Source organism: Schistocerca piceifrons, chromosome 4, assembly GCF_021461385.2.
Source record: "Schistocerca piceifrons isolate TAMUIC-IGC-003096 chromosome 4, iqSchPice1.1, whole genome shotgun sequence".
In the NCBI taxonomy this organism is placed as follows: Eukaryota; Metazoa; Arthropoda; class Insecta; order Orthoptera; family Acrididae; genus Schistocerca; species Schistocerca piceifrons.
This window is the reverse complement of record NC_060141.1, coordinates 773858250-773875038: the sequence shown is the minus strand read 5'-3', so window position 1 is coordinate 773875038 and position 16789 is coordinate 773858250.

Below are 16789 nucleotides of genomic sequence, written 5' to 3'. Positions count from 1 at the left end.
TGAAAATCGTTTCAATAAAGACATATTGCTGCTCAATAGTACATCGTCTGACGTGACAGTCTTTGCCATTCCACTTTCGCAATAACTTCGTTAGAAAGAAGCCTGCTGCCACACCTTTGCACTGGCGTTTATCCTCACCATGGCAATCACTAGTTTGCCTATCGACTTAACAACAACTTCAGTGGAAAGAAGCCTGCTGCCTGATCTTTGGAACGGCGTCCAACTTCACCATGGCAACCAGTGGTTCCCAATGGTTCACTAACAGACTTTGAGAGGGCAACCCATGTACTGTCGAAACGAAGTTCATTTATCCTACATGTTTAAATATTTTTAACGCTTCTTAATTCACAATAGCTGTTAAATATGCTAAGTTTAGCGTGTGTTTATTTTTATTTCTTGACAGTGTTGTTTTAACTAAGAAAATTTACATTGTTATTCGACTTATAACCCATTGGTTAGTAATGACATTATTCCGTCAGAAGTGCGCAGAGCCTCCATTATATATAGTAAGGCGTGCACTGGTTTCTCCAGTAGTGATTCTCCAGCAGAAGGAAGTTCTTGCTCATTGGTAATTCATCGTTTTATAGCTTTGTAACTTCATGTATTTTCTTTAATGTATGTAGCCCTTTAATTAAAGGGCCTGTAGGTCTGAAGATGACCACAGTAGTGGTAGAAACCGGTCACGATAATAAATAAATTGTGATCAAAACTGTTTATGATAGTAAATAATTTAAATATATAGATATACCGTAGCAGTTAGACATGACTCTACGAAAGTCTCGAGAAATTCTACTTCAAATTCCTCCGAGTTGCTGTAAACGTAGGAAAATTTTCGCCCTACCACGTAGTTCTATCAGTAATGATCGAAACAGCTGATAGCAGGATTCCTGGTCCGATTCCAGTTCCGATCACGGTTTTTTTAAATTTTTTCCATTCATTTTGAGTACCTACGTCATTCACATATAAAATACATCACATATACGATAATTAACGCATATATTATTATCACTTTGTAACATTACGGCGTGTGAGTTAACAGAAAGCACGATATACTCTGCCGGAAGGAATTACTACACAGCTTTAGAGGTTTCCATTTAAATAAAGGTTCATTGCTGGGACAGTGTATATGGATTACAAGAAATGATCACATTTACAGGTCAAGAGCACGAGAGATTTTGAGGTATGCTGAAACACCCATATTAGTCCGTGGTGTAGCCTCTATGGACGATACTGGCATCCAGTCGGTCGTACAGATAGTGAATACTGACCCACAATACGTTATGCCACGCCTGCTCAACCTGTTCAAGTAGTTCTGTAGGAGTTCTTGGTTGACGAGTCGCATGAGTCACTTCTCATCCCATCGTATCCCACATGTGCTCGTGCGGAGACAAATCCGGTGATCGTGATGGTCAGGAATATTGATGCACGTCTTGCAGAGCACGTTTAGTTTCAAGGGCACTGTGCTGGTGGTCGTTTTCCTGTTGGAGCAACACGTCGCCTTCCTGTTGTAAGAACGGCAAACCGTCGAGTCTAACAACATTTTGCACGTACCGAGCGCTCGTTAGCGTCCCCTCTAGAAACACCAAAGGTGAATGAGAGTTGTAGCCTGTCGCATCCCAGATCATAAGGCCTGGGATGGGGCCATTGTGTCTTTGACGAATGCACTGTACGAGACAGTGCACACCAGGTCCACGTTGTATGCGCAAACAACTATCACTTACATGCAGGCAGAATCTACTTTTATCAGTGAAGACCACAGCGCGCAATACCAAGTGATCCTCCGACGGCATCTGTAGAGGCTTGCACGTCGATGCTGGGGCGTTAGTGGAAGACGGGCGAGAGACGTGGGTGCCCGCAGTCCTACAACTAATAACCCGTTCGCAACAGCTCGCGTTGTGTGGGCTTACAAGCTCCCTTACCTGCGCTGCGATAGACGTACGATCTGCCACGCCTGCCCTTACAATACGGCGATCCTGGCAGGCATCTGTGCTGCATGGACGTCAAGAACCTCTTCTAGAGGTGTGACTATGTTCACGTGATCAACAAAACCAGCATCGTTTCACAGCTCAACAGTACGTCCTACTTTTGAGGCAGTTCTCCGAAAGGTCCATCCCGCCACTAGGAGGGCCACAATTCGACCCCTTCCAAACTGGCTCATTTGGCTGTAGGAAGCGCGAGTGCGTTTCAGTGGCATGGTTACCTGCTTGTTTCACACGTTTGCATCTCACTGAGCCTTCTGCCTTTGACGACTCCCTATTAGAGGGTTGACATAGATGGCAATCTGCTAGCTAAGCAACTACGCTATCTGTTGGCGGACGACATTGAAGCCATTATCACTTCATCTACTATTCCCCATGTGACCTATGCCGTCATCTCATCAAAATCGACGTCGTCTTTCCGTGTATACAATTTTTTTTCTTCTTATGTATATATGAAGATATTTATTAGTACTTGTTATCAGCGTGTGTTTACAAACTTCGAAAGAGAGAAATTTTTAAAAGTTAATTAAGTTCGATTTGCAGTTTGTATTGTGGAAAATTGTTGCGACTGTAAAAAGACATCATTTTAGCATTGGACTCATTCCAGAGAAACAGTATTTGGTTTGTAACCCCGTTACCGTTTCTCCTTCGAAAATTTAATTTGCGTTATTTTTTAATTAGTCAGTCTTAATTAACAATGTTTTATTTGTGGTGTCACCGCCAGACACCACACTTGCTAGGTGGTAGCCTTTAGTATACGTCGGACCCGCGTGTCGCCACTATCAGTGATTGCACACCGAGCGCTGCCACACGGCAGGTCTAGAGGGACTTCCTATCACTCGCCCCAGTTGTACAGCCGACTTTGCTAGCGATGGTTCACTGACAAAATACGCTCTCATTTGCCGAGCCTTCAGCTACTTCATTTGCTACGACCTAGCACGGCGCCATTATCAGTTGCTATTGATATTGTAAATAATGTACAGACAAGAGCTACGTTCAACATTAATGGATTAAAGTTAAGTATTCCACCATCTGCGTCCGTTTTTCTAAGTTCTAATTTCCTTCTCCTGTTCCAGACCTCACGCCAGCCTGCGTGAGCTTAAACGAGAGCCTTTCGGCTTCCTCTATTCATACGTGTTGGCTCTCCTGCCAGCCCACAACATTATTAAATATCGGTAGTCATGAATTTATATTTGAAATGCCATCATGAATTTAGCACGCAATACCTAATTATAAATAAGACGTCCTACATTTATCATCATAAATGATAACTAGAGACACGTGTATTAGCTTATATTTCATTATCTTTCTATTTAAATGACGTATTCGAATGGGGACTGATGACCACAGCATTTAAGTTCCATAGTGCTCAGAGCCATTTGAACTATTTCAATCTGTCATTTCCTCTTGTCATTGTTTTCTAGATATTCCTCTCTTCTCCGATTCTGCAAAGGACCACCCCATTTATTACCTTAGCATCCCACTAAACGTTCAACGTCATTTTGAAACACATCTTAAACCTCCTTCTCTGGTTTTTGCGTAGTCGGTGACTCAGTCCCAACCAGTGCAATCCCAGTCGTACATTCCCAGAATTTTTTAATCAAAGTAATAATTATGTTTGGTGCTGGTTGACATCTATAGCGAGGAACGTTATTTTTCAGTGCTCGCCTACTTCTAACGTACTCCAAAATTCGTTTATCATGCGCAGTTCTTTTTCGAGGGTAGAAAAATTCGATCAGGCTGCGTGCTATGCAAGAATCAGTTTCATTAATAAGTTTTTCTCTGGTGTCATTCGCTACCCCTCATTATTTTCGTCTTTCTTTGATTTAGTCTCTGTTGATACGCTTTGCTCATTAGACTGTTCATTCCTTTCAATAGGGCTTGCAATTTGTCGCCACCTGTTAGGATTTTGTTGAATCTGGATTAAGAGGATAAGAATTTCATCAGCGAATCATATTATTAAAGATAGCCTTGCAACAAAATTAATGTTTTCGTATCAGAAGAAACATCTGGAGCTTTCTGTTGTGACTCGGCAAGACAGCCAAGTCACTATGCGAGGAAGCCGAAATGCACGCGTTTACGCTCACGCAGACTGGCGTGAGGTCTGGAACATTACACGGAATTAGAGTAGCCAAAAATAGTACATAGCTTCTGGAATACTTAACTTTAATTCATAATTGTAGAACATCGCTCTTGATGATACAGAAGTATAATAGCAATATAACAAAGGATAATGGCGCCTTGCTAGGTCGTAGCAAATGACTTAGCTGAAGGCTATGCTAACTATCGTCTCGGCAAATCAAAGCGTATTTGTCAGTGATCCCCTTCTGGCAATGTCGGCTGTACAATTGGGGCGAGTGCCAGGACGTCTCTCTAGACCTGCCGTGTGGTGGCGCTCGGTCTGCTATCACTGACAGTGGCGACACGCGGGTCCGACGTATACTAATGGACCGAGGCCGATTTAAATGCTACCACCTAGCAAGTGTGGTGTCTGGCGGTGACACGACCATACAAGAAATCATGAAACTTCGTAACACCAAACACGAGAGCCAAAGCTTCTTTCTCGATCTGTGAATAATTTCTTTGCGCAGACGAGAGCAATTTGGACGCAAAGGCAATAGGGCGATCACGCGATCCATCTTTGTGCGCTAGCACAGCACCGATCCCGAAATCCGATGCATCTACCATCAACAAAAGGGGTTTCTGGGGATCGAATGACGTAAGGCAAGTATTGGAAAGCAACGCCGATTTCAACTGGCGAAAGGCGCGTTCGTATTCCGTCGTCCAGACGAACGGAACACCTTTACGGCGTAAGCGATGAAGCGGAGCAGAAATGGAAGAGGCATGTAGGATATGGTTATGATAATAGTTAATTTTTCCCAGCACACTCTGTAGCTGCTTCAAATTCTGCGGCGAAGGCAAGTCTTGTATGGCACGGAGGTGCTCTGGACTCGGATGTATGCCTTGGGCATTGATTACATGTCCCAAATATGGTAAGTCACGAGCAAAAAACACACATTTGTCCTTCTGTAAGCGAAGACCATTTTGTCGCAAGACCTGAAATAATGTTCTGAGATTGGCTAAGTGTTCTTCTTCCGTCTTTCCGGAGATCACAGTATCGTCCAGATAGTTTGCTGCAGTAGGGACCAAGGCACAAACAGTTTGCAGATATTGCTGAAACAATGCAGCGGCGGATGCACACCCGAATGGCAGTCTTTTGAATCGATACAAACCAAGATGCGCGTTAACCACCAAGACGCGCTGGGATTCTGCGTCCACTGGTATTTGCAAGTACGCATCTGCTAGGTCCAACTTCGAAAAATATCTACCCGGGCACAGTTTGTCAAAAAGATCTTCCGGGCGGGGTAATGGAAAAGTTGCAATCACTAGTTGTGGATTCACCGTTGCCTTGAAGTCCACACAAAGTCTCAATTTTCCGGAAGGTTTTGGCAAAATTACTAACGGTGAGGCCCAGAGAGAAGTCTGCACACGTTCAATTACACCTTGCGATTCCAAATCGTGTAATGTTCTTGCGACTTCATCACGCAATGTGTGGGGAGCATTGCGCGCTTTGAAAAATTTGGGTTGCGCGCCGACTTACAGTTCCAAATGTGCTTTATAGTTCTTAGCGCAACCTAGGCCCGGTGCAAAAATGTTTGCAAATTCTTCACACAGACGAGAAACACTGTCTGATGGCACAGTCTCGTTCACTGATAGGACCTGATTTACTATAGACAAGTTAAACAACTGAAATAAATCTAAACCAAACAAGTTTACAGTAGAAGAAGAACGAAGGACGTAAAAAGACACAAGTTTTGTTTGTCCCTTGTATGTTGCAAGAAGGCTTCACTGTCCTAACACAGGGATATGCTGTCCTGAATAACTAGTTAGCTTAACATTTGCATCACACAATGGAGGTGTGCCCAGTTGTTTGTACGTGTCTTTATTGATCAAGGAAACTGCAGTTCCGGTATCGAGCTGGAATGGGATCACGTTGCCATTTATGTCCAAGTCTACAAAAAGTTTATTGTCCTGCTGACGACAAGAGCGACTGTCTCGTGCAACGTGAATTGACACTGATACAGAATCACTTGCAACTTGACGTGATTTCCGTCGATGTCGACACACACTATTTGTGGGACGAACACAGTCACTGTTAGAGAGAGTGGCACTGGGCGGAGTGGAATTAACTACATGAATTTCCATGGGCGAAGGTTCACGAGCCCGAGTATTCTTGGTTCGATTCCGGCGAGAAGCAAAGGGCCTGGAATGGTTGTTAGTGTCCGATCTGAGCTTCTTCTGGCAAACACTCTGAACATGTCCATTTTTATTACAGAAAAAGCAAATAGCTTGGCGTGACGGGCAATTCTCACGCGAATGTCTAGTAGCACACCGCGGGCATGATTTTAGCACTGCATTTGCCTGCTGGCGCGGCAAACGTAGTGGAGCGCTTGGCGGCAGCTGCGCGGATGAGCGCGAGGGCTGTTTACTGTTCCATGCAGCTCGCCCGGCGGGCCGGTTAATGTGGCACACAGCTGGCGAAGTTTCAAATGATTCCTGAGCAAAGTCAAGTGTGTCTTGCCTATCCAATATGTCTATCACGTGTTGAAGGGAGGGATTGACTAGTTTCAAAATCTGTTCCCTTATGCGAACATCAGAAACGTTCTGTGCAATTGCATCACGCACCATAGTATCTGAATAAGGGAGTCCACATTCACACTCAAAAGCACAATCCCTAGTAAGGCCCTGCAAGGTGCAACCCACTCCCTATTAGTTTGACCGGCCGTACGTTTTGTACGAAAGAACGTATACCTTTTTGCAACTACATTGACGGATTCCTTGAAATATGCATCTAATGCTGACAAAATTTCTTCGTAGGACAGAGTTGCTACGTCGCGTCGGGGAAACAGTTTCACTATCACACGGTAGGTGGACACACCTACACATGCCAACAAAAAAGGCTGCCGCTCGTTACCTTGAATTCTGTAGGCGGCGAGATGGAATCCAAACTGGCGTGACCACTCCGTCCAGCTTTCCAGTGCCGCATCAAAATGTCGAAAAGGTGGTGTAAATGCGTGTTGTGGCTGCGGTAGCGGTTGAGCTGCGGCGGCCGCATCGTTTTGCATCGCACGTTGACCCTGGACCAGCTGTCCAAGGGCATCCAACAAGGCCTGCGTCTGCTGATTCTGCAAGCGATAAAATTCGGACAGTACATCTGGAGATTGTGGCGAAGCCATGACACAAGTAAATTAGGGCAATACGAACGCTAAAGCCTCTTTTGAGACTCGTCGCCAAATATGTTGTGACTTCACAAGACAGCCAAGTCACTATGCAAGGAAGCCGAAACGCACGCGTTTACGCTCACGCAGACTGGCGTGAGGTCTGGAACATTACAAGGAATTAGAGTAGCCAAAAATAGTACGTAGCTTCTGGAATACTTAACTTTAATTCATAATTGTAGAACATCGCTTTTGATGATACAGAACTATAATAGCAATATAACAAAGGATAATGGCGCCTTGCTAGGTCGTAGCAAACGACTTAGCTGAAGGCTATGCTAACTATCGTCTCAGCAAATGAGAGCGTAATTGTCAGTGATCCCCTTCTGGCAATGTCGGCTGTACAACTGGGGCGAGTGCCAGGACGTCTCTCTAGACCTGCCGTGTGGTGGCGCTCGGTCTGCTATCACTGACAGTGGCGACACGTGGGTCCGACGTATACTAATGGACCGCGGCCGATTTAAATGCTACCACATAGCAAGTGTGGTGTCTGGCGGTGACACCACACTTTCCACACACCGTTAGTAGCAACCACTGTATTTTGTTAGTCGCTGCCTAAGAGTTTTAATTTATTTCATTACAATCATTTTTATACAATGTCGATCAATAAATCTTACAAATTGTATCATTGCTGCATGTTAAGCCACTGGTGACATCAAAAGGCCTGTGTAAACATTGAGGAGAAATTTTATTATTTCTCATTTCATTTAATTATGCCTCTGAAATTTATTTTACTTGTGAGCAATCTGAACCGCAGCGTGCTTATATTGTTGAAGTACGCCACACGTGGTGTAATTTTTTGGCGCAGTTTTTGATTTTTTTAAGTTTCATTTACTAGATTACTTATTCTGCAAATTTGTTTGTCCTGTTAGTGATTTATAGTGGAAGTCGAAATGTATTTTTAACCATGCCGCATCTGGCGCCATATGTTATGAAGTCTGCTACGATTTTGCTAAATTTGGATTCTTTACCATCAATAGGTGGTTGAAATATGTTTCATTTACTATTATATATGTTGCATTGATAACATTGCTATATTAGAACTGTTTGTTAGACAATAAACATTTTTCCTATGAGCACGCCTCTACTACAGGCCTCTCACCCTATGTCTTTGTAGCTACTGGTGAGTTCTAACATTAGTTCTCTTCTCACTGCTCACTGTAGGTTGTCTACTGTATGCTTGAGTATCTGTATTAACACTTGGATTATTTGCCATGGTTGTTCCACGCATGCATACGTAAGTGTATACAGTCACTTACGAATACGGTATGTAACCTTGCTTGTGTGCTGCTGCAACGCGAATGATTATCATGCTCTTGCTATCAAGAAGTAAAGGAGACTTTCTAATCCAACTTACGATTTCTTCCATTAAATTAAATTTCTTTCACTAAAATGGATGTCACTAGTTGTCCGTGCATGTGAGCAGCACAGTGACAGAATTATTCAACGTAGAGCTGAAACAAATATGGAAAGAATAACAAGAGAGGGGATGAAGCTTCAATTTTAGAGAAAGTGCTGTTAGCAGGAAATCTCGTTTATATTAGCATAAACTGTGGATCTAGCACACAAAAAATTCATAAGAATAATGTGTTTATGCGTAGAAGATAGGGGAACAGAGTGAGGGAAGTAGGCAGCGGAGAAGAGACTAGTAACACACAGTGGTACCAATTTTTATGGATAGTCGACAGAACATCATCGGATAATATAACTCTGTCTATAGCGGGACACCTAGAAAACGCCAAAATACCGTGAGCAAGAGTGTGGTGGCACCAGGACTCATACCTCACATGTTCCTTTCGACAGCATACCTGTGTAACGAACGAGTTAGTGCCGGTGGTATGTTAGAAGCTGAAGAAAGTACTGAATCTCCGCTGCGGATTTGTCTACCCATTCTGAAACAGCACAATGACAGTCGGATAGAACAATGTCTTTGAAAATTTTTAGCTTAACTTGCCAGCAGGATGAATCGGCTGCACTGTGTAACTCTCATGCGTAATTTCAGAACGAGCAGAGCATAATATTGTGGTTACAGCGCAGTCAATATTGGTACGAAACTAACTGATTTCATTCGTAATTGTCTTCCTTTGAAGAAATTAAAAACATCTTCATTTTTAATAGGAAATGGGTCTAACGAATAAATATCAGCATTCGTGCTTGTAAAAATAACCTAGTAATAATGAAACTTGAGCGAAGGAAATTTTTTATCTTCAACAGCTTTCTTAAACATAACTCCGGCATGTTTCACTTACCAAGCATGCCGATCCACTTTTAAAATTCAGGCCAAATAATGGCCGCTAGCGAAAGCAACACAACGCTGTAAGAGTGAAACTAGAAAAAAAAAAAAAAAACTTCAGTTAACAGGCCTCAGCAAAACAGCAGTTTCCACAAAACGAATCCAACACATATTCGTACGCAAATGAGGTCCTTACCATTTATTTCTACGTCGGACACAGAGGCAGAGGTAATGTTGGCAGAAACGCGTCCACCAACGAGGGTACCAGAAATGGGAACTGGCCGACTCAGAAGACGCAACCTGCACCCGGGGAGGCAGAGGGAAGAAATTATTCCTCAGATCCCGTGCGCACACACTCCACGGCAAACAGTCGATAACTGCAACACAGCAACCATCTCCGCCCCGGCGAGCGAGCTCTCTTAAGCGTGCGAAACAGCCAGCAAGGCAAGACTCCACATAGAGTCACGTGTCCGTCAAAATCGCTTCAACGAACCGCAAGACTGCCCTCTAGCAGCACGCCATGGACGCACTCTCTAAGAAACCAGAGAGGCGCAACTAGCAGCGGGAATCCATATAACCTTATTTAGGCTTATTTAAGAACGTATAATGAGTATAAACTAAGGCCACCGATCTCATGTTGTTTGCAAAGAAATGTTTAGGTGCTGCACGTACTAAAAACTGCTTCACAGTGCATATATATACTTGTCGTTTGACAGTCTACCATTAAAAAATCATAAAAATACTGTCTCCTATAACATATTGATACACTTCGAGGTAAAACGATTTTGGAACGCTGCAGTTGTTCTCTACTATCTCGAAAGACATAATTTGATTATTTGAGCTAACAGGGGATTGTCATTTGGAGACTGCCAATGTGGTGTTGTCGGAAGACAATCAGTTTCTCCATCAGTAGATGGTGGGCGGCGCGTATCAAGTAGTTCATCAAGTGAAGGACCTCACCTTGAGAACATCTCCGGCTAGTTCATCGACTGTGCTGGAGCATTTAGGACGTAGATTCACTACAGTATCGCGTTCATGGAATCGAGTATTATTACTGGGAATGTGGTCGATCCCAGTCACCAGCCTGTGACAAGAGCGGAAGAACAGCAGTAGTTAAGGGGAGCTAGCCTGAGACTATGACGCAAGGCTCGGTTCGTGATGACCGAATGTGTCCTACTTATTCTGCTATACTCACTTAACATACTGCCACAGCTGCGTCCATCCCTCGCTACGTGCTCTTATTAAATAGATATAGTTTCTTGCAAAATGTTCTACGAGCTGTGGCATGTGCTTGCCTAACTTTACTTGGTTTTCTGTGGACGTTTGCTTTCTATTCAACGCGTATCCTTACTCGGCAGTGGCGTCAACCGTACCCACTTGCGACATTCTTCCTCGTTTCCTGCTTCCACCTCTGTCTCTGGCATGACTTCGATTTGCCTGTGAGAATCTGAGTGACTTCTAATAATCTTTTTTTTTTAAATTTCTGTACCTTTATATTCTTTGCGGTAGCAGAAGTGTACGAGTACCAACCGTAGGCCTTACCATCAAGAAAACATTGCCAAGCATGTGTGTCTTGAAGACTGAATTGTATGAAAGTGAGTCTAGGATTCTGGAGAAACCAGTAACAGACAGAATAAAGGAATTTGAGAAGGTGTGTTTAACGCAGATCCCATACCAGTCCTAAGGCAGCTCTCCAGACAACTGACTTAGAAACAACTATGTTGAAAACACCGACTGCGAGAAAGAACGCTATCATAAGACAAAAGCCGAGATACCATGAAGTAGCTTCAGTCACACCGGAGGGAACCACAAAAGCCGTAAACTGTAGCGAAAACATGGAAGCGCATCCAAAAGTAATGTGCTATTCAGACACGAAGAAAATGGCACAGGACAGACTCGATACGAAAATATGCTTTCGGTTTGTACCTCATTCGATTTCTTTGCTGTATTTCAGTGAAACCACTTGGCCTTCAGTGCGAATGTGGATGATGAGGAAATTATGGCATGTTCATGCACAAAACTGCAGTAATAGTTAAGCTCATGCACAATACTGCAGTAACAGTTAAGAATCTGGTTAAATTCCTTCACCCCCAGACATAAATCTACTATTTTACTAGCTTTAAATTCCGATAATATTAGTAAGCAGTAATAAGGTGTGGATTGGTGTACTGCACATTAGCTATGCCATATTGGAAGATCTGTTGTAATAATTTTAAACACATTAATTCTACTGAGTATATTATGTGACTTACGTGGTAGTAGCCTTGTTTAATTCAACCGACAGTGGCAAGAAATTGGTGAATACAATGCCCAATACACTGATGGCAACAACAAGAATGAGTTGTGCGACGTAGTCTTGTTTCTACATCAACAAATGGTTGTACAAATTTCGAGCAAGTCGTGTAAGGGTGGCGCTATTAGCGTCACTATGAAGATGCACATCACATTTGCTTTAAATATACAGTGTAACGGTCGTGAGAGTTAATTACCTATGAGACTGGCTGTGGTGAGTTGATGATAGTCAAGAATGCTTTTAAGGGGACAAAGACGTAATTATCGGTACATCACTGAGTTTGAACTAGGTCATGCAAAAGGGCTACGAGAAGCTGGAGGTTCCATCTGCAATGCTGCAGAAAAACATGGCAGGAATGTAGCCACCGTACTTGATTACTGGCTGCGGTGATTACCAGAATGCCAGAAGACCGGGCTCTGTACGGCAGCGTGGTACCACCGAGCGGGAAGAACATCGTGTTTGGCGTATGGATCTGCATTCCACGGACCCCAAACCACCACAATTTGCGAATTCAGTGGTGTGAAGCAAGAGCTTTTTGGACGTTAGGGTGGAGGTCTATTCTGTTTTCTGATGAAAGGTTGTTCTGCCTCGATGTGACTGATGGTCATGTATTGGTTGCAAAGAGACCAGTTCAGGGCTTGCAACCAACCTGTCTGCTTGCTAAATACACTGGACCTACAACTACACTTACGAACTTTCTATGACAGCAGGAGCACTCTCGTATTTCCCACGCATCCTGACTGCGATTTTGTTCGTCAGTCTGGTGAATCGAACTGTTGAGCTGCCATTCTTGAACAGCGTTCCTGGGGATGTTGTCCAACAGGATAACGCTCACCCCCATACTGCTCTCGTAAGTCAGCGTGCTCTACAGAGTGTCGACAGGTGGCCTTGGCCTTTATGATCACCAGATGTGTCTGCAGTTGAGCATACGTGGGACATCAGCGGACGACGCCTCCGGCATCATCCGCAACCAGCAATAACCGTCCCTGTATTGGCCAACAAAGTGCTACAGGAATGGAATTTTACCTCACAAACTAACATCCGACCCGTGTACAAACACGCTTGAATTCAGCACATTCCCAGTTGTTGATGTACCACCACTTCACGTTTGCAGAGGCTGTGACATTGCAATATTAATCACTGAAATATGTTACCTAGACAATTCTATTACCAGAATTTCATTGCTCTACATTACCTATCGTTTGCCGCTGCGATTTCTTTTCGTCAATCTATATCAACGTACCTAGTGCACGATGGATACACAACATAAGTAACTTCATCATAAACTCTCCAAGTTGATCTTATTATACAACTTATAAACTATACATTCGTATCTAGGAAATGTTCTGAGCACCTGTGCTTCCCTGACTATTCAGTCAATTTAGGCGTTAATCTTCGTCTTACTAGGTTTGTATTATATTTAATAATTGTTGGCATCAGTTAGCTTTTCTGCGGCTCGTCTGATGAAGCTGTTCCCAGTTTAGGGGTTTCGCACTTATGCAAGATGCGCAGGTGTTACTGGACCACTGACATAGCTCTGTCATCTTGCTTACTCAAAGGTTTCAGTAGTATGTATGAAAAATACGCTTCTTTGATAGACCATATCGTTGTTGTTGTGGTCTTCAGTCTTGAGACTGGTTTGATGCAGCTCTCCATGCTACTCTATCCTGTGCAAGCTTCTTCATCTCCCAGTGCCTACTGCAACCTACATCCTTCTGAATCTGCTTAGTGTATTCATCTCTTGGTCTCCCTCTACGATTTTTACCCTCTACGCTGCCCTCCAATACTAAGTTGGTGACCGCTTGATGCCTCAGAACATGTTCTACCAACCGATCCCTTCTTCTAGTCAAGTTGTGCCACAACCTTCTCTTCTCCCCAATCCTGTTCAACACCTCCTCATTAGTTACGTGATCTACACATCTAATCTTCAGCATTCTTCGGTAGCACCACATTTCGAAAGCTTCTATTCTCTTCATGTCCATTTTTCACTTCCATACATGGATACACTCCATACAAATACTTTCAGAAACGACTTCTTGACACTTAAATCTATACTCGATGTTAACAAATTGCTCTTCTTCAGAAACGCTTTCTTTACCAATTCCAGTCTACATTTTATATCCTCTCTACTTCTACCATCATTAGTTATTTTGCTCCCCAAATAGCAAAACTCCTTTACTACTTTAAGTGTCTCATTTCCTAATCTAATTCCCTCAGCATCACCCGACTTAATTCGACTTCATTCCATTATCCTCGTTTTGCTTTTGTTGATGTTCATCTTATAACCTCCTCTCAAGACACGATCTATTCCGTTCAACTGCTCTTACAAGTCCTATGCTGTCTCTGACAGAATTAAAATGTCATCGGCGAACCTCAAAGCTTTCGTTTCTTCTCCATGGGTTTTAATACCTACTCCGAATTTTTCTTCTGTTTTCTTCACTGCTTGCTCAATATACAGATTGAATAACATCGGGGAGAGGCAACAACCCTGTCTCACTCCCTTCCCAACCACTGCTTCCCTTTCGTACCCCTCACCTCTTATAACTGCCATTTGGTTTCTATACTAATTGTAAATAGCCGTTCGCGCCCTGTATTTGACCCCTGCCACCTTCAGAATTTGAAAGAGACTATTCCAGTGAACATTGTCAAAAGCTTTCTCTAAGTCTACAAATGCTAGAAACGTAGGTTTGCCTTTCCTTAATCTAGCTTCTAAGATAAGTCTTAGGGTCAGTATTGCCTCACGTGTTCCAATATTTCTACGGAATCCAAACTGATCTTCCCCTAGGTCGGCTTCTACTAGTTTTTCAATTCGTCTGTAAAGAATTTGCGTTAGTATTTTGCAGCCGTGACTTATTAAACTGATAGTTCGGTAATTTTCACACTTGTCAACTCCTGCTTTCTTTGGGATTGGAATGATTATATTCTTCTTGAAGTCTGAGGGTATTTCGCCTGTCTCATACATCTTGCTCACCAGATGGTAGAGTTTTGTCAGGACTGGATTTTCCAAGGCCATCAGTAGTTCTAATGGAATGTTGTCTACTCCCGGGGCCTTGTTTCGACTCAGGTCTTTCAGTGCTCTGTCAAACTCTTCACGCAGTATCGTATCTCCCATTTCGTGTTCATCTACATCCTCTTCCATTTCCATATAGACCCTCTATATACTCCTTCCACCTTTTTGCTTTCCCTTCTTTGCTTAGAACTGGGTTTCCATCTGAGCTCTTAATATTCATACAAGTGGTTCTCTTTTCTCCAAAGGTCTCTTTAATTTTCTTGATCCTCTACTCCCATCACTACTTCATCCCTCAATGCTACCCATTCTTCTTCTACTGTATTTCTTTCCCCAATTCCTGCAATTTGTTCCTTTACGCTCTCCCTGAAACTCTGTAAAACCTTTGGTTTAGTCAGTTTATCCAGGTTCAATCTCCTGAAATTCCCACCTTTTTGCAGTTTCCTCAGTTTTAATCTGCAGTTCATAACCAACAGATTGTGGTCAGATTCCACATATGCCCCTGGAAATGTCTTACAATTTAAAACCTGGTTCCTAAATCTCTGCCTTACCATTATATAATCTACCTGAAATCTGTCAGTATCTCCAGGCTTCTTCCGTGCATACAACCTTCTTTTATGACCATATCATGAGGTCTGTAACAAAGCAGTGTGCGGCTAGATAAATCGTTAGTCGCACTGTTTCTCGTTTTCGTCATAGATTCATGATAAAACTATACTGTCAGACTTCAAGAATGTAAGCTGAGGAAATAGGGAATTCAACTGTGAAGTTAACTGTAAAATCATAAGCCCATTGATACGTTTAATCTGCAAACACAAAAACATCATATTCATCGGCTGTCCTCCACGGATGTAGTCACAAAGATGATAATTTTCCGCAAGATTATGCAAAGTAAAGAACAACATACCGGATAATTAGTCATTAGGTTTGGGTCGATATGGATAAAGGGTTGGGAGCGCTTGAATTCTGGTGCCGGCACCATCACCATCAACAGTGTCACGTGCCCCGGTGACTGAGAAATAGACAGAACTCTGGACTAACTCGTTTTTCATTTTTACACGTGTTAAACCCAATCGTAGAAGTAGATATTTGTCAGAACTGAGCGCTGGAAAACATTCCGTTTTAATTTAGATAGATATATTCCACTAATTTTTGAGTTGCTTACAAATAAGTAATATATCGTGATTCTTGAGTTTCTCCCGGCGTATTTGATAATCTAAATATCCACGGGTGTACTGCCGGTCTACAGTGTCCAACGGGCACAATATCTCAGCCATCATACACGTCGCCATAGTCAGGTGAACTGACGGACTGAGCTCCTGTGAACGTACCGGCACGGAGATCCGTACGCTGTGGCTGCCCAGAGGGAACTGAGTTTTGACGTCGTTTCCTTGTTTACGAGGGTACCCCTGCGAGAGTCACTAGAATTGAGCGCCAGAGATGACCTCGGTTTGAGAAAGGCCGGTGTGTACCAGATTCCGTGTCAATGTGGCAAGTCGTATATTGGTCAGACGATGCGTACCGTCGAGGGTCGATACCGTGAACACCAGAGGCACACTCGACTGATGTATCCGAGCAAGTCGGCGGTTACTGAACATTGTTTGTCGGAAAATCACGCTATGGAGTATGAACGCACGAGGATACTGGCACAGACGTCGAGATACTGGGACACCGTTGTTATAGAGGCCATCGAAATTCGCACCAATGACGACCTCATAAACCGAGACTATGGCTATAATCTTAGCAAGGCTTGGGAACCAGCGATTGGGTTAATCAAGAGTAAATCGAGCAAACGTATAGTTGTGACGACCACGGCAGACAGAGCCATCACACCGACGTCATCTCAGACGCCGTCGCAAACTGTTCGACCGCGCGACCATGGCGCGGGGTGCGGACAGCGGAGGGAGCGCGCCGCGGGCGGAGGGTATTTAAATCGACCGCCGCCGTGACCGAAGCCAGTTCCCTCTGAGCAGCCATAGCGTACGGATCTCTTTGCCG